This window comes from Rhinoderma darwinii, chromosome 5, assembly GCF_050947455.1.
Source record: "Rhinoderma darwinii isolate aRhiDar2 chromosome 5, aRhiDar2.hap1, whole genome shotgun sequence".
Taxonomy (NCBI): Eukaryota; Metazoa; Chordata; class Amphibia; order Anura; family Rhinodermatidae; genus Rhinoderma; species Rhinoderma darwinii.
The window spans coordinates 266,515,810-266,538,450 of record NC_134691.1 but is presented as its reverse complement, the minus strand read 5'-3'; the positions used below and the strand labels follow the sequence as shown (position 1 = coordinate 266,538,450).

Sequence of the window (22,641 nt, the reverse complement as noted above, 5' to 3'; positions counted from 1 at the left end):
TCATTGAAAAAAACTGTGCTTTTCTTTCAAAAATAAGGACATTTCTAAGTGACCCTAAACTTTTGAACGGTAGTGTATATATTCTGGTCAAAATAGGGTCGAGTGCTGAAATGAAACAATACACCGCGTTCCAAATTATTATGCAAATGTTATTTTTCGCTGATTTTCCTAAATAGTCGATGCAAATGACAGTCAGTATAATCTTCAAGTCATCAACCGTTGGAGTATAATGCAAATTTTATTGAACAAATCTCCTAATGATAACGGGTTTTTTTTTAGAAGTAAAAAACTCAAAATGCACTGTTTCAAATTATTATGCACAACAGAAATCAAAACATTTTAAAGGTTGTAAAGATAACTAAAATGGTAATTTGTTTAATTTGCAGCATCAGGAGGTCATATTTACAGAAATCAAAAGCTCTTTCAATAAAAAAAATGTAGCAGGCCAAGTTACATGTTAACATAGGACCCCTTCTTTTATATCACCTTCACAATTCTTGCATCCATTGAATTTGTGAGTATTTGGACAGTTTCTGCTTGAATATTTTTGCAGGATGTCAGAATAGCCTCCCAGAGCTTCTGTTTTGATGTGAACTGCCTCCCACCCTCATAGATATTTTGCTTGAGGATGCTCCAAAGGTTCTCAAAAGGGTTGAGGTCAGGGGAACATGGGGGCCACACCATGAGTTTCTCTCCTTTTATGCCCATAGCAGCCAATGACACAGAGGTATTCTTTGCAGCATGAGATGATGCGTTGTCATGCATGAAGATAATTTTGCTACGGAAGGCACGGTTCTTCTTTTTGTACCACGGAAGAAAGTGGTCAGTCATAAACTCGACGTACTTTGCAGAGGTCATTTTCACACCGTCAGGGACCCTAAAGGGGCCTACCAGCTCTCTCCCCATGATTCCAGCCCAAAACATGACTCCTTGCTGACGTCGCAGCCTTGTTGGGACATGGTGGCCATTCACCAACCATCCACTACTCCATCCATCTGGATCATCCAGGGTTGCATGGAACTCATCAGTAAACAACACGGTTTGAAAATTAGTCTTCATGTATTTCTGAGCCCACTGCAACCGTTTCTGCTTGTGAGCATTGTTTAGGGGTGGCCGAATAATAGCTTTATGCACACTTGCAAACCTCTGGAGGATCCTACACCTTGAGGTTTGCGGGACTCCAGAGGCACCAGCGGCTTCAAATACCTGTTTGCTGCTTTGCAATGGCATTTTAGCAGCTGCTCTCCTAATCCTATTAATTTGTCTGGCAGAAACCTTCCTCATTATGCATTTATCTGAACGAACCCGTCTGTGCTCTGAATCAGCCACAAATCTTTTCACAGTACGATGATCACGCTTAAGTTTTCTTGAAATATCCAATGTTTTCATACCTTGTCCAAGGTATTGCACTATTTCACGCTTTTCGGCAGCAGAGAGATCCTTTTTCTTTCCCATATTGCTTGAAACATGTGGCCTGCTTAATAATGTGGAACGTCCTTCTTAAGTAGCTATCCTTTGATTGGGCACACCTGGCAAACTAATTATCACAGGTGTGTGAGATTGATTACAATGATCCAAAGAGCCCTAAGACACAATACCATCCATGAGTTTAATTGAAAAACAAATAATTAAATTTTTATGACACTTAAATCCAATGTGCATAATAATTTGGAACACGGTGTATGGATGGTGGGTCATGATAGTAATAGTAGTCAAGCAATAGTCCAGGTTCGGCACACAAATAAGTGGCAACAGTTTGGAGTGTAAGGCAGAGACGTGGTCAGGAAAGAGATGAAGTTTGGTACACAGATAAGAGGTAATCAATTCAGACCTCCTAATTAATTTGTATTGGAAATTTTAGAACTTTGTCTGACAAAGAACTTTTTTCTCTTCGATGGTCGGTTCTTCCACCAGCTCAGGGGTACGGCTATGGGAAGCCCTCTGCCCCCTCATACGCAAACCTGTTCCTGGGCTGGTGGGAGAATAATATTGTTTTTGTGGATGAAAACCAGGAGTGGTGCTTTGGGATCCTGTCATGGTATAGATTCATTGATGATATTTTCATTCTGTGGCAGGGATCTGAATCAGATTTTGGCAAATTTGTACATCTTAATATAAATTGACTGAATCTATGGTTCACCTACGAGTGCAACATGACACATTTGGCATTTCTTGATGTGCTGGTGGAAAAAGATACTAAAGGGAAAATCCATACTTAAGGAATATCGGAAATCCACTTCCACCAACAGTCTTCTGAAATGGGAAAGTCACCACCCAGTAGCACTTAAGAGAGGGATACCGAAAGGTCATTATCTTCAAATGAGAAGGAACTGTTCATCTATAAAATTATTTAAGACAGAAGCCAATGATCTACGGGAGTGATTTAGGGAATGAGGGTATCCTGATAAAAGACTGAGGGGAGTCTTTGAGGATGCGATTGGTAGAAATAGGGGGATCTCCTAATCCCACGTAAAAAAGAGATGGAAGAAAATACATTTAGAATTATTGGTACCTTTGATGAGGCATATAATGAAGTATGCAATATTATCTCCAAATATTGGAATGTCCTCCTTGAGAATCTCAATCTAAAAAAACTACAGAAGACCACTCCACAAATCACCTAACGTAGAGGGAGGTCCCTAAGTGTTTGCCTGGTAAAAAGCCACTTTACATCTGATAGAAAAACCAACCAAAAATGGCTACCAACTTGTACTGTAGGAAACTACAGATGTGGGGGGTGTAAAGCATGCAAATATATACATATAGGCAAAAAATGTTCAAGCTTGATGACCGGAAAAACTTATAAGATACAGGATTTTTTCAATTGTAAAAACCAAAGGCTTCGTATATCTAATGACTTGTAGTTGCCCGTTGGCCTATGTAGGAAAAACTATACGGGAATTTAGGAGGAGAGGGGACCATCTTGGAGATATCAAGCATAAAAGAGATACTCCAGTAGCATGTCATGTGAACATGTGCAACAAAGGGAACTCGAGAAGTATATTCTTTATGGGGATTGAAAATATACATGAAAGCGTGAGGATAGGTGACACCAATAACCGCATTCTACAGAGGGAATGCATGTGGATCCATAGGCTAAAGACAATCTCTCCTATGGGTCGAATTGAACAGTATAGTTTCACATGCTTTAACTGAACAATATGCCCATATAATATGCACCATTGCACTCCAGGTTTCCATCGACATGAACCCATAGTATGCATCAGGGTCTAGAACACGAGGTATCTAATACTTGGATGCAATGTGAAGTTTTGTACACATGGACCTAGATCTTTATATCAGACCCTAGAACATGAGGTATATGAGGCGTAGATGTGGTTTTGGGCTTCATCCACACATATACATATTTTTATATTAAACTCTGGGACATGAGGAATCTAGTGCCCTAGACATAGAGAGGCGTCTATTCACTCAATTCTAGAACAGGAGGGAATCACTTTCTAGGACATTTAAGAAGCACTGAATGAGCAATCTTGCTAAAGGTAGAATGTACCGCTGCATAAAATGCATCTGGGGACGAGCGGGAGGTTTTGGCTGAATGTCGTCAGAGATTGGCTGTTGCACCATGGATCCGTCCCTTCTGTGGGAGGTCTTTAGGAGTCTTAAGCTCGGTATTCCCGAGCACACACGGCCATTGCACTGCACCTGTACTGAAAGAATCTGCATAGTCAAACTCTCTCTAATGATCCCTGAATGCAGGGTGAAACACGTTGGAGACGCTAGGAAAAATTGAATTTTATTAACATAGACATGAGGTAGCTGAGGCAGAATGCTCTTTTGAGAGCGCCAATAGATAATTCAGACTCTTGGACAGTTGGAATCCATATATCCTCCATAGTGATCCCTGACTGAAGGGTGATAAATGATATGAGACTGGTTGTAAATGGAAACAGCACCAAACAACTGACAGTTGGGGTGCTAGTGGGCTCATACATATATAATCACTACCTGCACAATATCAGGCTGCCTAAAAGATATAGGGGATGCAGACTTTCTGTGCTAAACAAGCATGCATTAAATGACTACAATGGTGCTTAACAATCACCACTATCCGCTACCTACTCCTAACCTACCCACTATTGTAGAAATTGTGAATACGAGCATATCCCATTCACTTGGGACCTGAATGAACTAAATGTGTACTATTTTAAGTCATAAGTTTTGTTTATTTTAAAGTATATCAAATAAAAGTTATTTATTGGTATTAGTGGATACCCTATTCCAGTGGGGGGAAAAAACACAGAAAAGTGGCAGCAGTTTGCAGCATAAGGCAGAGACTTGGTCATGAAGCAACCCCAGATTTGTGCATAGATAAGCATCAACAGTTTATAGCGTAAGTCAGAGACGGCGTCTGAAATCAATCCAAGTTCGGTACACAGATAAACAGAGACAGTTTGTAGAATGGCAGCAATGAACTAGACTAAAGGCAGGAAACAAATTAGTCTGGCAAGGTGGAAGTGCAAGGGTCGGGCTAATATAGGAAGTCAAAAACTGATCCTTTTAACTAATCTTGCACACCCCTTCAATGATTTTAACCCCTTTCCGATGTATGACGTACTGTATACTTATGTCATAGCCAGGTAGGGGAGGTATGTAACGGGCTCAGGGGCTGAGCCGCTTCATAAAACGTGGGTGTCAGCTGTATGATACAATCGACACTTCACTTTAACGAGCAGGATCGCGCTCAAGCGACATCGTTTAACCCTTTAGATGCCATGGTCAATAGCAACCGCTGCATTTAAAGCAATAGAAAGAGGGGACGACACACTCTGACAGTCCATTGGCCCTCCCGCCACGCGACCATGGGGTGTCGATGGCTGTTTTGCCTAATGAAGACCCCCAGGTCTGCTATCTTTACTGCAGGGCTTAATAGAAGCCAGTCAGAAGCACAATATACTGCAACACATTAGTATTGCAGTATATAGCTAGCTATTGCTGGTTCATGTCCCGTAAGGGGGAACTAGTAAAAAAATAAAGTTAAAATCTGTTAAATAAAGTTTTTACTAAAAAAAATTAAAAGTTCAAAAGAACCCTTTTTCCCATTTTTCCCCTAAGGCATTGTAAAAATAATAATAAAAAAACCAAAACATAACTGGTATCGCATCCATAAAAGTCTGAACTATGACAATATAGCATGATTATCTCAGGGTGAATGCAGTAAAAACCTACTGCTCGTCCCGCAAATAAATATGTCCTCACAAAGCTCAGTCGAAAAGTTATGCCTTTTAGAATTTGGCGACACAAAATAAATTGAATTTTTTGCAGTTCGTTTTTTCCTTTGATCCATTGATAGCCTAATGAGTTGTCTGATTAAATATTTTTATGACATTTCAATGAGACTTGTCATAAACGTTTGATCAGTGATGGTATGGATGCTGAGGCTCAAGAACAAGGGGTTTTTGTCTCCTATTCTCATGAGAGAGATGGTTGCATTTGTGTGCTCATTCTGTATTGCTATTAATGGGAGTTACAGAGACCTCCAAGTGCTCCCATTCTGAGGTGTTCATAACTTCCATTAATTTTGTTGGTAAGTGACTATTTATGCGGAGACACTCCTAGGCACCTCTCCATTAAGAACAGTAAATGAGATCTCATTCCTATGACAGCTGATTGTTATATCATAGAAGTGTTCTAGTGGAAAACTCTATAGCATTAGATATTTATATAGAAAATAACAGATTACAATAAATATGACTTAGTGGACATTTCACCAAAGCTCTTAGAAAGGTTATAAAATACCTGTCCACATATCCTTGTTATATTATAAAAGTTAGACAAAAACACTCTTTACAGATGTACTGGAAGAAAGCCGCTATTGAAAGAACCATTATTGCCCAAAGGCAAATTTTAATGACTGTGAAAGAGACCACTAATATACTGTAAATTGGAAATAAATCCACTGGCAGCTTTGAGACTGCAACGTGAACATCTCTCATAGAATTATGACCTAAAGTTATTACATATAAAGAACATGTGCATGGACCAAAACGATAATCCACAGAACCATAAGGGTATTGAGTGAGGTTGAGAAATTCACCCATTTTTACTTCCAACAAAGAAAACCCTTCACTAAAAGTGCATGTTTTAATGCAAAAGTATTTGTCTCTAGGGAAAACACCCAAGACATTAGTGGGATAGGTTACAGTATGCCGCATACTGTACAAAAGAAAACTCAGCAGGGGCTTAAAAACCAGGACATAAAGTGATCACACAGACAATTATACTATAAAAGTGAATCACAAATAAAGACACTTTCTAATATGTTTGTGAACCTACACCTTACCCCTTAAGGACCCGGCCTATTTTAGGGCTACAGGGCACAATGTTTTTTTGTGTTTTTTTTCTTGCCATAACTTTATTTTGCTGTTGATGTGGCCATATAAGAGCTTGTTTTTTGGAGGGATGAATTGCACTTTTCAAAAGCAACATTTTGGGGTACTTATAATTTGTCAATAAACGTTTATAAAATATTTTTAGTGGAGGAATTAAAAATAAGCAGCCATTATGCCATTCTTTTGAGGTATTTTCTTTATTCTGTTCATTGTGCATAATAAATAACATGATAACAATTATGGAGATACCAAATATGTATTTTTTTATGTTTTTCTACCTTCACACAAAAAAGCATATTTTATAGGAAAAAAAAATGTGTCGCTGCATTCTAAAAGCCATAATGTTTTTATTTCTCTATCAACGTAGCCACATGAGGGTTTGAATTTTTGGAGAACGAGTTGTAGTTTTTACTGCCACCAATTTGGGAGAAAAACAGCAAATCTGCCATAGTTTTTGAAAGGTTTTTCTTTACACCATTCACCGTGCATTATAAATAATATGTCAAAATTCTATGATTGTGGCGATACTCTATAACTTTTCATGGTGTACTATTTTTACATAATAAAATAGTTTTTATTTAAAGAAGGGAGTTATTTTTTTTTTTTTACATAGGAATTATTTTTAATTAAACATTAATTCATATTTTTCATCTCACTACGAGACTTTCAGCTGCATTAACTTGATCACATTTATAATGCGCTGGAATACTTTATATTCCAAAGTTTTATTGCTTTTTAGTGACATACTGACAGGCAAAGAATTAGGCAAACTATTTGGCATCGGTTGCCATGATAACTCATCGACACCCAGCAATCATGTCACGGGTCACCGATGGGTTGACAGGTAGAACCCTCTCCCTCTGTAAAACCCCTTAGGTAATGTGGTCGCTACTGACCACAGCATCTCAGGATGTATGATCCAGACGGTTAGGCTATCAACTCCTGTACATCATCCCTGTGTCGTCATAGTATGGCGACTAGCAGAAATAGCCCACTAACCAGGACTAGATATTACTGTGAAGGCGGGATGGGGATGAGCACACTTTAGCAGCAGTTCAATTGCATTTATCTTCTTACAGAGAAAGGAAGGACGAATCACAGAAGGGGAGAATGCTAAAGATTATCTTTACTATAGACCATATTTCTCCCCACTATGGGAAATATTTACACAGTGGAGCAGATTTAACCGTGTATTTCGCCAGTATTGTGTAAGACAATGTTTCCAACAGATATGAATGTCAGAAAAATTGGCTTTAGAGTCCCACCACTTAGAAAAGTGTTGGAAAACAATACTAAAGTCAACATGCCATTGTTTTCAGCCTGGGCCAGTTTTATCAGTCCTGTCAATAAATCTGGAGTACGCTACAGCACATACATTTTCAGGCTTTGTGTAGAGACAGGCTCCACAAGACAAGTTCACTTCTGTGCACTGCACGTGTAATCTTTGGGGTAGGACTCTATATATGTATGTTTTCTTCCAGCTCCGCACGATGTAGACATGCTATCCTGTGCATTTAGGCTGGGTTCACACGTGGCGGAATTTCACTTGAATTCCGCTGCGGACACTCCGCCGCGTTAATCCGCAGCGGAGCCGTTTCTCCATTGACTTCCACTTTAATTTAGAAGTGTTCGTTTAGACGTTGAGTAAAATTCCGCTGCGGAGCATAGGCTGCGGAGCGGAATTTGGTGTCCGCAGCATGCTCTGTCTGTTGCGGAGCAGTGGCGGACTGGTTGTGGACTCATGGCGGAATTTCTCCATTGACTTCAATGGAGATTCTAAATTCCGCAATGAAGTCCGCAGCTGTCATGCACATGTTATGTGTGCTGCGGATGCGTCTTGCTTTTTTAACATGACATTTCTTCATTCTGGCTGGACCTATGTATTTCTAGGTCTACAGCCAGACTGAGGAAGTCAATGGGGCTCCCGGAATTATGGGAGCGTTGCTAGGAGACGTCAATAAATAGTCACTGTCCAGGGTGCTGAAAGAGTTAAGCGATCGGCAGTAACTGTTTCTGCACCCTGGACAGTGACTACCGATCCCAATATACAGCAACCTGTAAAAAAATAGAAGTTCATACTTACCGAGAACTCCCTGCTTCTGTCTCCAGTCCGGCTTCCCAGGATGACGTTTCAGTCTAAGTGACGGCTGCAGCCAATCACAGGCTGCAGCGGTCACATGGACTGCCGCGTCATCCAGGGAGGTAGGGCTGGATGCCGAAAGAGGGACGCGTCACCAAGACAACGGCCGGTAAGTATGAAATGCGTTTACTTTCACTAGGGAAAGTGCTGTCCCTTCTCTCTATTCTGCACTGATAGAGAGAAGGGAAGCACTTTTTCCGCAGTCCGCAGCAGCTAGTCCGCATCAATTTACTGCACATTTTGGGCAGATCCGCAGCCGTAATCCGCAACCCGGATTAGGTGCGGCATTGATGCGGACAGCTGCGGAGGAAATCCGCCACGTCTGGCCGTGCCCTTATTATCAGTCTGTCATGAAAGCAGTACAGAACTCAAGTAACATAACAAGTGTCTTATTTTTTTGTTCAGTTGTGATTTGATGTACTGGCCTACATCCATAATATAATTCCCTGCCAGGTGCACACAGCTTTCTCAGGACACCTGCAGCCTTTCCAGACAAGCATAGATTTAATGACAACCAGACAAGAAAATAACCTACACAGCGGTTCCTCCCTTTGCAGTTCTAATTCATTCTGGAGCCATCAATGTAAAGTGGAAATACTAAAAAGAGGCATTATAAAAATAATCTATCCAATATATTTACCGTACTAATTCCACTCTGGTCCCCAGGTTCAGCCTCATGCGCCTGCCACCGAACCTCTTGCTCCACTGTGTGCACTGACGTTATATTCATAGTGGTGACGCATCAGGTAACCACTACTAGCCTTGGCAGTGACATCACTATGGATGTAACGTCACCACTGTGGCCAGCGATAAATTGTTGCAGTCACATGAAGTGTTATCTCTGATCACGTCAATATTTCAGACATATCCTATACATAGAACAGTGCCAATTTGTGTGGTGAAAGCCAGTGGTTAAAGTTCATATTGAAATGTTTATCTGCAAATTTCATGATTTTGTATTTCTCTATGCTTTATTATGTTAAAAGAAAATACTAAAATGTGGCTCCTGACCATCACTCAAAGCTGAATGTGACTCACAAGGTAGAAAAGGTTGTGGACCTCTGTCGTACAGAATTCCCGTGTTATATAAAATCTGGTAACAGCTCTTATCTACCCCAAAAAAAGATGGAAGATTATTCAATTTTCTGTACACTACAAGAGATCCAGTACTAAGTACATCTCCATCAAGGGTCCTCCAATACCAAGCCCCTGATACACATCTTCCACCAGTGCACATAAGACTTTCTGGATGCAGCACTGCTATAAAGCTGAAGAGTGGTGGCACCAATGAGTGTGACAGTGAGTAACTATTTGGAGCCATTGTTAAGTAAGTACATCCTTTCCGGATAATAAAAAAATCAGGGAGACATAATAATATGGTTTCGTATTTGAAGTTACTACCAGAGGATAAATAAAATTCTTAGCTCTATTTAGATAGAAAGATGGCGACCTTAAGTTTACTCATACCTAATATATCCTATTAAAAACTATTACTTTGAAAGGGATAGCTCAACTTATTGTCACTGTGTGGGGAGGTGTTTCTACTGTAGGTTTAAAAAAAAGGAAAAGTGTGTACGAAACGCAACACAGTAGATATTAAAGCACCTAGCAGATAGAGGAGGTGAGGCAGTGCAGTGGTGCAGGTTCTGTGTAGAGCCTAAGGGTGCAGTCACACGTGGCAGATTTTTCTGCAGAAATTTTCTGCAACTGAAAATCTGTTTCATTTATCTGAATGGAACTTACAGAAACCCTGCTGCAGAAATAACCCCATTCAGCTCCCACAGAGACAGTGATGACATCCTTCAGGCTTATTGGCACAGCTAGATCTCAGTGGGACTCCGACAGTAGGTAACTTACCCAGGCATACCTACATCGGTTAATAACCTACTAGTTGAATAAAGCTTACTACACCAAGCTGCTTCATTTTTGTCTGTGCCGTTTACACACTTTTTGGCAGAAATGTTCTGAACAATGTAGAAAATGAACAAAAAAAAATGAAATATTTCCATCAATCCCTCCCTCAATATTCTCCTCTCATTTATTCCTACTTTGTCTTATATTGAGATCAAAACTAAGAAATATGTTATAAAAATTTTAAAAAAAATTGGTTCCAGGAGATCAGCCATTTTCCCTTCTCCTTTTCACAATCCTGTCTTGCTGTAAGACAACCGGCTGCAGTAGGAGACCATGAATTTTAATCTCCACCCTCTAGCTAAGCTCCATCCCCTAGCCAATACCCAGACAAATATGGAAGGGGTCAGGAGAAAATTAACTCCTATTACTCTACAAGATTTAAACACGAAAGTTTGTTTTAGGAGCTGCAGTATTTCTCTATTTTACTTTTACTAATTTTAGTGTTCCTTTAACTTCATAATGAAATCATTGCTCTAAGGTATTTTACTAGGAATGCATACACTATTAATATTTCTGAAACATTTCTGGACTATTTAACATCAACAACTGCTGGAATGATACAGATCACAGTGGAAATCATTAATGCTTTCATAAGGCAGAGACATCAACGTGATATGTTTTGCAAAGCTTTATAGAACCACTACTTCTGAGAGAACATCAAAGAAAAGGTCTGGGATGACAGTTTGGATTTTCCATAGCAACAAAGTGACACCAATAGAAGTTTCTACATAAATCAAGGAATAAACATTATAATATAAAACAGATGTTCCTTCATTAGCAAGGAATAACCCTATAGAGACTCAGGATTGTTATTCAGGACCGGGGTATTAAGCACGGAGCAAGACAGCACATTAAGATTCAAACCATAGGCTTAGTCTAAAATCAGTTGCTCCAGCCTTGCGCCTAAGTGTTCTACACATTGGATCCACAATAGAGAAATGTATTAAGTAATAGATCCCTTCCATTGTCTTCAAATTGGAATCATTCCCTTTAGCTATGGTTACAATCTGATAATAAAATGCAGGACTGCTGGGAATTTCCTACTATTGCAGTTGACCTGCAATCCTATAAATAGAGAACACAGAGACAGCAACTGTTTAGTGTCTATTAACTTATCTTCAGAGCAATTTAGAGAATTTAAGATTCCTGTAGCCCTTAGGGTATGTGCACACGACAACGCCAAAAACTTCTGAAATTACGGAGCTGTTTTCAGGAGAAAACAACTCCTGAATTTCAGACGTTTTTACAAGTGCACTCGTTTTTCACGGTGTCTTTTTTGGACGTAATTGGAGCTGGTTTTCATTGGAGTCAATGAAAAACGGCTCCAATTACGTCCCAAGAAGTGTCCTGCACTTCTTTGACGCGGCCGTAATTTTATGCGCTGTCTTTTGACAGCGACGCCTAAAATGGCAGCTCGTCTGCACAGAGCATCGTAAGACCCATTGCAAGCAATGGGCAGATGTTTGCCGACTTATTGGAGCCGTCTTTTCAGGCGTAATTCGAGGCGTAAAACGCCTCCATTACGCCTGAAAATTGGTCGTGTGCACATACCCTAAATGTCATTATGAGTTTGCAAGCATAGCTAAAGAGAAAGATTCAAATAATAATACAATGTTGGGAATTTACTATATAGCCAATTCTTTAACATATTTTTTTTAAAAGTAATTCCAATGTGGAAGACATTGAGGAGCAACTGACATGATTTTTATCTGTCAAATTTCAGCCTTTTTAATATAGAAGGGGTTAAATCTGCAGCAAAATACGTACACGCACATAAAACGTGATTATTTTGCTGTGGAAAAGCTGCGAAACTGCTGGAAAAATTCTGCAGAAAAATGCACAGCATTTCCATCCTGTGTGAATTGAGCCTGAGGCTGGGTTCACACACCCTATTTACGGACGTAATTCGGGCGTTTTAACCTCGAATTACGTCCGAAAATACGGCTCCAAAGCGTCGGCAAACATCTGGCCATTCATTTGAATGGGTTTTACGGTGTTCTGTGCCGACGGTCATTTTTTTTACGCACCGCTGTCAAAAGACGGCACGTAAAAAGACGTCCTCATCAAAGAGGTGCATGTCACTTCTTGAGACGTAATTGGAGCCGTTTTCCATTGACTCCATGGAAAAACAGCTCCAATTACGTCCGTAATGGACGCTGCGAAAAACGCCTGCACATGCCATTACGTCTGAAATTCCGGAGCTGTTTTCTCCTGAAAACAGCTCCGTAATTTCAGCCGTATCGGACGCTGCCGCATGAACATACCCTCATTGTTTCCTTCCAGTGGATAAAAATATGTTCTGGTCATGAGGAACACAAAGGTGCGCAGCTCGTTCCAGTGCAGTTTTCAGAGCTGTGTCTTGTAATGAGCTAAGCACCTGTGTGATCATCACATGATCAACCCCAGACGAAACGAGTGCGAAACACGTGTTGTTGTGCGGTGCTCTATCCTGGTCTGTATTGTTGCTGCTTGTATTGCGTTATCCCCATCATGTACATATTGATGTCTGATCGTTTTTTTATATGAAAGTATTTTTTTTACATATTACATGCAGCTTTATTTATATGTTTACTAGCATCTGTATCATTGCTGCTTGACACATTTGACATGGCAAGGTTTATATACAGGTAGGTCATCACTTTATCATGGGTGACTATCTAACTATTTATTATATATTTTTTATCTGTGTGGTACTCCAGTGAAGATAAACTTGTATTAGTATAATATTTTATTCTGTGTGTTTTTTATCTTTGGTCTTTGTATCACATGAACAGGATAGATTTTATCCAATGGAAGTAAACAATAAAAGTTATTATTGAATGACATCAAGCAGAGTACTTGAAAATCAAAAGTAATTGAGACAGAAGACATATTGGAAATTTGTATGCTGTACATTTTCATCATACAATGAATAACCTTTATTAGCTGAAACTGGAATGCCCATTTAAATGGCATATTATAACTTTTGATGTTTGTCCAATGTGGAGCTTGACTTTAAATATATTATTAACTCGGTCTAAAAAGTTTTTTTCATTAAGATTCTTTGTGGTACCAGAGACTTAGGGTATGTTCACACGCACTGTTTTCAGACGTAATTCGGGCGTTTTACGCCTCTAATTACGCCTGAAAAATGGCTCTATTACGCCTACAAACATCTGCCCATTGCTTTCAATGGGGTTTACGATGTTCTGTTCCCACGAGGTGTAATTTTACACGTGGCTTATTTTACGTATGTTATTGGAGCTGTTTTTCAATGGAGTCAATGAAAAACGGCTCCAAAAACATCCCAAGAAGTGACATGTACTTCTTTGATGCGGACGTCTTTTTACGTGCCGTCTTTTGACAGCGACACGTAAAATTACACCTCGTGGGAACAGAACATCGTAAAACCCATTGAAAGCAATGGGCAGATGTTTGTAGGCGTAATAGAGCCATTTTTTCAGGCATAATTCGAGACGCAAAACGACCGAATTACATCTGAAAACAGTGCGTGTGAACATACCCAAAAATAGGTCAAATAACGTTTGTAAAATACGCCGCGAAAAACGCGAGTTGCTAAAAAACGTCTGAAAATCAGGAGCTGTTTTCAGGCGAAAACAGCTCCGTAATTTCAGATGTATTTTGCTTCTGCGTGTGAACATACTCTAAAGAAGATTGTGAGGTTCTGTAATGGCCTCTCCCATGTTGCTAAAGAAAGTGAGTTTGGTAAACTACAACCAAGAGCATAGAAGTAATGTACTTTGAACTCCCGAATTGCTCTTAGGCTGGATTCACACGAGCGTGGCATTTAAAAGCCACTTAACAGCTCCGTGTGGCAGCAGCATATGATGCGCGGCTGCGTGCTTTTCGCGCAGCCGCCATCATTATGACACTCCATTTGGATGTTTGTAAACAGAAAAGCACGTGGTGCTTTTCTGTTTACATTCATCCTTTTGACAGCTGTTGCGCGAATCACGCAGTTCGCACGGAAGTTTGCTACTTGTTTGTGAAATTTATCATGTAACCAATGCTCTTATTTGTCATATTTGTGGTGCCATGAAGAAGTAAGCATCAATGTTCACATAAAGTTGACACCTTTAATCGAAACAAGTCATTATCTGATAGGTTCAGCAAAGTGAGCAATAAAATAATGTAATGACAAAATGTCTGTGGTCCAGTAACTCCTGTAGTACTGCAGATTGCCAATGTCGTCTTTCTAACTTCCAATCAATATATTTTAGCTGTGCTGTGGGCTAATCTGCAGCCAATATGTAGCACTTCAAGTAGGAGGGATGATGGTGCTAGATCATGCACATGATCTATTGATTTATATAGATCCTTATAGATTTTTACATGTATATATCTGAGCAAGCAATGGGTCAGACTTCTGTAGCAAACAACGATAGCTATGATGGAATATGTTGAGAAAAATGTATAAATCACTTGAACTTAATAAAAAAAAAACTAAAAAAAAACCTAAATGTGAAGAACATTTTGCAATAGCTCCATTCCTTTCCATGCAATCCTATAGAAAATCCACAGATAGCTCATAAGACAAATTTGTGTCTGTCACACTAACTGCTCTGCTACATCTGAAGCTCAAGTGTTTTACACAACTAGTTCTGCCCAATTCAGTTTATTTGGGATTACAAACATCATATTAGATGCTTTTGTCTCCTTCTTATAGTATTTGAAAGCTATGTGCTTAGACAACTTACATATTTTATATTCTATAGACGGGACAGATGTTTCTGATCATCAAAAGTTTATTTTGAAAAAAATATATATCATAAAAGAATTATCCTAGTCACAATTTTGTTTTAGAATATTTATATGTATGGGCAGTATTTGTTTTAGAGCAAGTATTCTACAATGTAAGTGTCCAGGGCACATAGGGGGGCATTTTCAAGGTCACTTAGTCACTGCCATGTAAATTGCCATGTTGAGTGATCAGATGTTGATGTGGCCTTTATTAAGCATTACGCTCTATCATAGTTATCTCTTGCCCTATCTTTTGATTACAGCTTTATTCTTCAGCTATTCGGATTCTAATGTCAGGAAATCACCTTGGTAACCCAGCCCCCTCCTCTCTTGAGTCATAAGATTCCAGGCTATGGACTGTGTATATATCTGTATCTGGGTTCTGCAGATTACCCTGAGAGAGAGGAGCTGTCCACTGCTCCAGTGCTGAATCTTGCCTCCTGCTTCACCACCTATGCTGCTGCCTGCACTGAAAACCCTGTACTTATACTGCCACCTATACAACCACACCTCCATCTCCTCCATCAGCCAGCGGGTTATGGGATCAATTATAACAGAAGAACATTAGCATACATCATTTCCTCTAAGTGAAGTGTTTTAAAACAATCCTTAACCCTTTGTCATCCTGAGAACATCAACCTTTCTTTTTTTTCTCCTACATTAAACAGTTAAACAACCAAACCTAAATAGTGTAACCACTTACCAATGGCCTAGTTACTACATGAGTGTTTTTACTAGCACCAAGCAGTGGCATTAGGTCTTTAGGATTATGTCAATGTATCTTTAATGTAATTTAAGAGATCAGCCTGCAAGATGTGGCATCTGTTCTTATAATAACACATGGAGAAGATGGTCCTTGCCGGTGACTATTGGGGTTGTAGTTTGTAATTTTAAAGATTTAACTGTACTAAGCTATATGTCAATTTTGGTGCACCCTGTATGCAACAGTATAGCAGTATTAAGTGCTGCAGGCAGCAGTTTATTGTAAATGGAAATGCAAGATATATATACACACACACACATATAAAAAATTCGGTTATAGGATTATATCGACGTATAAGTACTAGCTGGCTTATCAATAAGTATCCCAGGCCCCTGAATACACAGAGTTATATGGTAGCCAAGCCCCCAGGCGTCTTATGAATGTCACCTAATACCATTGTTGCATTCTGTAGTCAATATATAGACAGCTATAGCTAGTGTTATCCATACCATATCCATACATATAAATAAAATTCTATTACATGCAACATAGACTATATCACAGCTGCATTGGACATGATATAATGCTAAACACATTGTAACAAATGTAATCTGTAGAATCGGAATCCAAGAAACTAATGTCACTTTACTAACCTGCTGCTTTAACAGATAGCAGCAGTGCATTCCTTTGTAGACATTAATCCTATGGCATAACATAGCACATAATCTCTAATATAAAAAAAAAATGCTTCTCATGCAAGGATTAATATTAATGATATTTTATGGTCATGAAGCTGATTAAAAATCTTACCTTTCTCATGAATTGCAAGCTCTCCAAATAGTCTATAAGCCACTCCAGTATGTGAGCTGCTGTCCTTCTATATATCAGTCTCAGCTCTGCATCCAGCACAGCACAGGCTGAACCTCCCCCAGCACAGTCTGCTACTGAGGGAGACCAATAGATCCAGTAGTCTGGGATGAATCACATAGCTGATCCGGCCAATCATTGCACAGAATAGTCCTGGCTACAGCAGCCTAGGGAGATGCTAAGATCCTACACTGCTTCATTTGGGAGCAGGGGCTTTGTCGCCCCCGTTTGTTTGGACTAGACCACAAGATGCAGTCACTTGGCAGACCTGAGTCGCATCTGCTGATACCAGCAGTCATTTATGTCAGTGATAATATCATATTCTGAGAGATGCCGTTAGTACGTGTGTTAGACAGAATTCACTTGTTGAATATAAAGCTGGTAAATGTAAAGCAATGAACCTTTTAAGAATGATAAAGCTTAGTAAGTATAATGTTCACTGCGCTTCTTATAACTATGCAAAATCCCTTAAACCGTTAACAAAATGATCCGACATATTTTATGGATGGTTTATTGCAATCCTCTAAGAATGACATGTATTTGGTCATTAGATAATTCACATTAAACACACTGGTTAAATGCCGCATGTATATCAACAGACTAAGCAGCTCCAAGTTGCCTGCTTGTGTGTTATCTAGAGTTTAAAGGGGTCTTATAAAACCCAAAAAGCTGTCCCATATATAAAGATTTAATATATAATTTGATAACTTTTTACATTTCGCTCTGGTCCCCTGTTGATGTGCTTCTTAGGGTTCAACTGTTTCTGTGTTATGATTGTAACATGACGTCATCACACGTGATGGATGCCCACCGCAGTGATGTCATCATGTTAAACAAATCACAGAAAATGGTATCAAATCTACTCAAAATCATAGTACAGCACCAAGCGAATAGCAAATACTATACGATATATAAACACAAATATGAATCTAGATATAGTTATTCTTATTTGTATCAACAGATCCCACCCCTTATCTGAGCCCCACCTCTCAGCCACTTGTTAGCCAAGTATGGAAGGGATCAGCAGGGAACTAATATCAGTGTACTTTGAAAAATTTCTAAAAGGCTGCTTTTTCAGGAGCTGCAAAAAAATCCTGCAGACATGCCTTGTCGGCAAATTTTTCTTTTTTTAAAACTAATTTCCTTCACTTCTAGGTTTAGTGTACTTATCTTTAAATACTACACTCCCAATACCAGAATGATCTGCAACAGTAAAAATACCACTGTGTGATGCTGGACTTAAAGTTGAACATTCCACGAAAAAGCTAAAATGAGCAAAATAATGCATAAATTGGAAATTGAATGACAGGAAAATAAATATGGTGGATAAGTGTAAGAGACATATCGCAAATGAATGCATATAGGAGGACTACCTGATGCCTTCTGTCAAGCAAAGCGGAGGAAATGCAATAGTCTGGGGCTGCATTAGCACTGCTAAAGTGGCATATTACACAAAGTGCAAGGAATAAAGAACCAAAAAGGTTACCACTATTTACCAAAGCTTACCACCCTATTCTACAACATCATGCCACCTCCTTGTGGTCAGCAAATGAATGGTGTAACTTTCATAATGCAGCAGGACGATGATCATACTTCTAAGTTAAACCAAAACTGGTCAAGAAACAGGGAAGAAGTGGTATGTCTATAATGGACTGGTTGACACAATCACCAAATTTGAACCATATTGAGCTGTTCTGAGATTGGGTTCCTTATGGGGTATAGAACAAACTGAAAATGATTTTGTCTTCCACTATGAAAACAATTCTAGGGAAAATTTATATGCAATAATGGAAATTAAATACTGTATACTGTATCTAAAACAGGTTGGACAATAAAAGCAGTAGCCTTATGGCTTTTAGGTGCATAGAAACATATTCACACAGCACAGATTGACTGAAATAAAAAAAAGAATCACTAAATGCTCAAAGCTCTCTGAGAAAAGGTGTATACGAACATCCGACATTCGGCAGATGTGCTGAAATATGAGATGTATCAGTCATTTTGTCTTATTTTCTTCTTATTTCACATTTAATATTTCTTTCTGAATTTTGGATACTGACCATTTCTCAAATTTAAATGTGTGCTGACAAAGTAAAAGAGGTTGCGGACCACTGATCTGTGACATTCGATACGTTTAACATGAATTGTGTCATCTAAAAACTATGGCGGGGAGTTTTATAGAGATTATGGTGTGCGTCAAATTAGACTATGTTCAGATGGCGTTCGACCGGGCCATTTGAAAAGGTCCACTGGAGGCGTGCTTTAAATTTATGCAACCGTATGCCATTTCCTTCAGTATACTTAGTTTATGTACAGTTGTATTGAAAGCGTAGTGGAGTATACCGGCCAAGCGTATGCCAAAGGACACTCTTTGGAATATGTTTTGCTGTTAATAAGCATAGAGTCACATTGACGTATATAATGTATCTATTTTCCCACTGTATATGTTAGACGTGCACCAAGGACATGGTGTGAATTAAGTCTTGAGGATGTGTTTAAGGCACTTTACACTTGACTGTTTTGTAAAGTATCCAGAAAAGTGGCATGGCTATGGCCCTCTTCACATACAACCTGCCCTCCTGTCATGATTATCTCCGGCATAGTTCAAAAAATGCCATAGGTATACTGATGACACATCTGATTCCAAGTTCCACCAGCAGAACATTGCCCAGAGATTTACACTGTCTCAGCCTGCTAACCTTCTTCTCATAGTGCATCCTAGTGCCATCCCTTCCCTAGGTAAGTGATGCACACGCACCCGACCATCCACATGATGTAAAAAAAAAATATGATTTATCAGACCAGGCCACCTTCCCCCATTGCTCCATGCTCCATGTGCTTCAATGAGCCCTTGGTGCCCATGAACCTGTTACCGGTTCACCGGTTGTCCTTCCTTGGACCATTTTTTGTAGATACTAACCACTGCATACCGGGAACACACCACAAGACCTGCGCTTTGGGGATGCTTTGACCTTATTAACCCATTCTCGTCACAGCCATTTTCTTTATTTTATTTTTTTTCCTCCCCACTTTCCAAAAGCCATAACTTTTTTATTTTTCCATCGATAAAGTCATATGAGGGCTTGTTTTTTGTGGGACGAGTTGTGTTTCCTCACGGCACTATTTATTGTACCATATAATGTATTGGGAATGTGTAAAAAAATAATTTGTGGGGTGGAATAAGATAAAAAACGGTGATTCATCAATCTTTTGAGTGGTTTAGTTTTTACAGGTTTCGCTGTATGGTAAAAATGGCATGTTAACGTTATTCTACCGATCAATACGATTATGGTGATACCAAATTTATATAGTTTTTTTTATGTTTTACTACTTTTACAAGGAAGAAACTAATTGTTAAAAATAAAATTTGTGTTTTGTCACCACATTCTGACAGCCATAACTTTTTTATTTTTCCGTCGATTCAGCAGTATGAAGGCTTATGTTTTGTGGGACAAGCTGTAGTTTATATTGGTACCATTTTGGGCTACATGAGACGTATTGGTCACTTTTAATTTCATTTTTTGTTGGTTATGAAGTGACCAAAAAACGGCGATTCTGGCTTTTTAATTTTTTTTTTACGCCGTTCACTATGTGGGTTAAATAATGGTATATTGTAATAGTTCGGACTTTTACGGATGCGGTGATACATTACTTTAAAGGAAAAATGGGAATAATGGCACTATTAAACTTTTAATATATATATATATATATATATATATATATATATATTTATATGTATATATGTGTATATATATATATATATATATATATGTGTATATATAAATATATGTATATATATATATATGTGTATATACATATGTATATATATATATATATATATATATGTATATATGTACATATATATGCGTGTGTGTTTTTTTACACTACTAAAATCTTTATCAAACTTTTTTTTGCACAGTTTATTAGTCCCCCTAGGGGACTTGAACCAGTGATATTTGGATCGCTGGTACAATACATTGCAATACTAGTGTATTGCAGTATATTGTAATTCTTACAGGCTTCTGCAGGGTTTAGCAGGAGATGGAGAAAGGCAGCCCTGGGGGCCTTCATTAGGCCCCTGGGTTGCCCTGACAACAATCGACACCCCCGATCGCGTTGCAATGAGCTGTCAGAGGGGGTGCCCCCCTCTTTTTAACGTCTTAGATGCTGAGATCGTGATTGATCGCAGCATCTAGGGGGTTAAATGGCCAGGAACAGCGCGATTGCTGTTCCTGGCCGTTAATCCCGGATGACACCTGCTTTGTATGGAGCAGGCTTAGCAGGTGGGCCCACTCCAAACATCACCCCCACCACGATGCATTAGTACGTCGTGGTACGGATAGGGGTTAATGTCGCTCAGATCCTTACACTTGCCCATTTTTCCTGCTTCCAACACATCAACTTCAAGAACTAACTGTACAGTTGCTGCCTAATATATCTCCAGTGATTTTTTGGGTTAACGGTATGAAGATGGCCAGAGATATAAGCAATATATATTTCCCCCTATGTATACTGAATATTTACTAAAATACTTTGTCAGAATATATTATAAGCTCATGTAAAGCTGCTGCATGTAATAAAACATAGGAGTCTGATCAACCACTGTTCTGTACCCAAGAGAAATCAATTACCCCTAGTATTATAAATTGATGTTTAACAGCCGCAGATCTGGCATTAAAGTATTATTATGTAATCACCTAATTGTTAGAGAAATTATTCCCATGGAATCCAGCTGGGAATTCTTACTATTCTGGGGAATCTGCTGTACTGTTTGTTAATCATTTCCCATTTGTTTTTATGACCGGTTTTCTGCATAAATCTGTCAAGAACATTGAGGAGCCTAATTAAAAGAGTCCACTTCTCTGCCCGCACCATGGCACTGACACTGTGCTGCAGCACATTTTGTTTTCCATTTACAAGCCAAACTATGCAGATTTTCTGAAGCAGTTCCTGCAGTATTGCCGGCATTTTGCAGATACATGGACTGCTGCTGGATTACATATATTGCACTGACCTCTGTAAAGTCAGGATCACACACACAGTTTTGATGCAGTTTTTTGTGCAGTTTTTGGCTCAGTTTTTTTAGGTGGAGCTGCTGCCACTAAAACAAAACAGATTGGATCTTTTATTTTCAAAAGGGCCTCTGAAAAATGGGAGCCAAAAGCTGGTTGGTAGCGAAGGGCAACTTCTCCACTATTGATTTGCACCAGTTTTCATAACTCACTCCCCCCCCCAACATATGCTTAATGAACAAACAATGGGGGGAATTTTTCAAGCCAAAAATGCAGCAGATACCCATAGCAATCAATTAGAAAGTATCAACCTGATTGGTTGCAATGGGCAATTGCTCCGCTATTTCCTTAGACTAATTTTGATAAATCTCTGCCTTTGTGTTTGTATTAAGGCCTCATGTACATGATCATATTTAGGATATGTGTTATTGTTACTAGTAACTAGGAAAGGGGGAGAGATCATTGGCTGATGGATCACTCCTTTACAATTAAAGTAATAAAGTAATCATGTGACAGAAGTACCCTCACTTGCATGTAATTGAAAATATTCCTGTAGCTGGATAGTTAAAATTGGAAAGTCGCATTAGAAAAAGTCTCCCTGTTACCCACTCTCCAGTGCACTATTTCTCTCCTGCCCTAGCAAACAAAACAATTCCATCTGTTCAACAAAGTAGGTTGGTATCACCACCATTATAGATCAACACTGGTGCTACATGTAGAGTCCGCTCCAGATGTATGTGGGCCTTAGTTTTTCCCACCTAGGTAAACGCAGAACCTTGGGGGACCATAGGTCCACGTTTAGGGTTCCACGACGATTGGGACAAGTTGCACGCAAACCCGATGTCATAGATGCATTGGAGGAGGGCAGTGTTTCCACTAATGCATATATGAAGGCAGGTCTGCCGACGTCAG

At 39.2% G+C, this 22,641-nt stretch overlaps 1 protein-coding gene across 1 annotated transcript in view; it reads right to left on the bottom strand.

The window, feature by feature from the left end:
- TMEM108 (transmembrane protein 108) overlaps positions 1 to 16,798 on the bottom strand; it is a 205,620-nt gene extending 188,822 nt beyond the window's left edge. Inside the window, exon 1 of the mRNA XM_075828595.1 lies at positions 16,661 to 16,798. The gene's annotated coding sequence lies outside the window, so the exon portion shown is untranslated. The remainder of the gene's footprint in view (positions 1 to 16,660) is intronic.
- Positions 16,799 to 22,641: the final 5,843 nt, after the last annotated feature.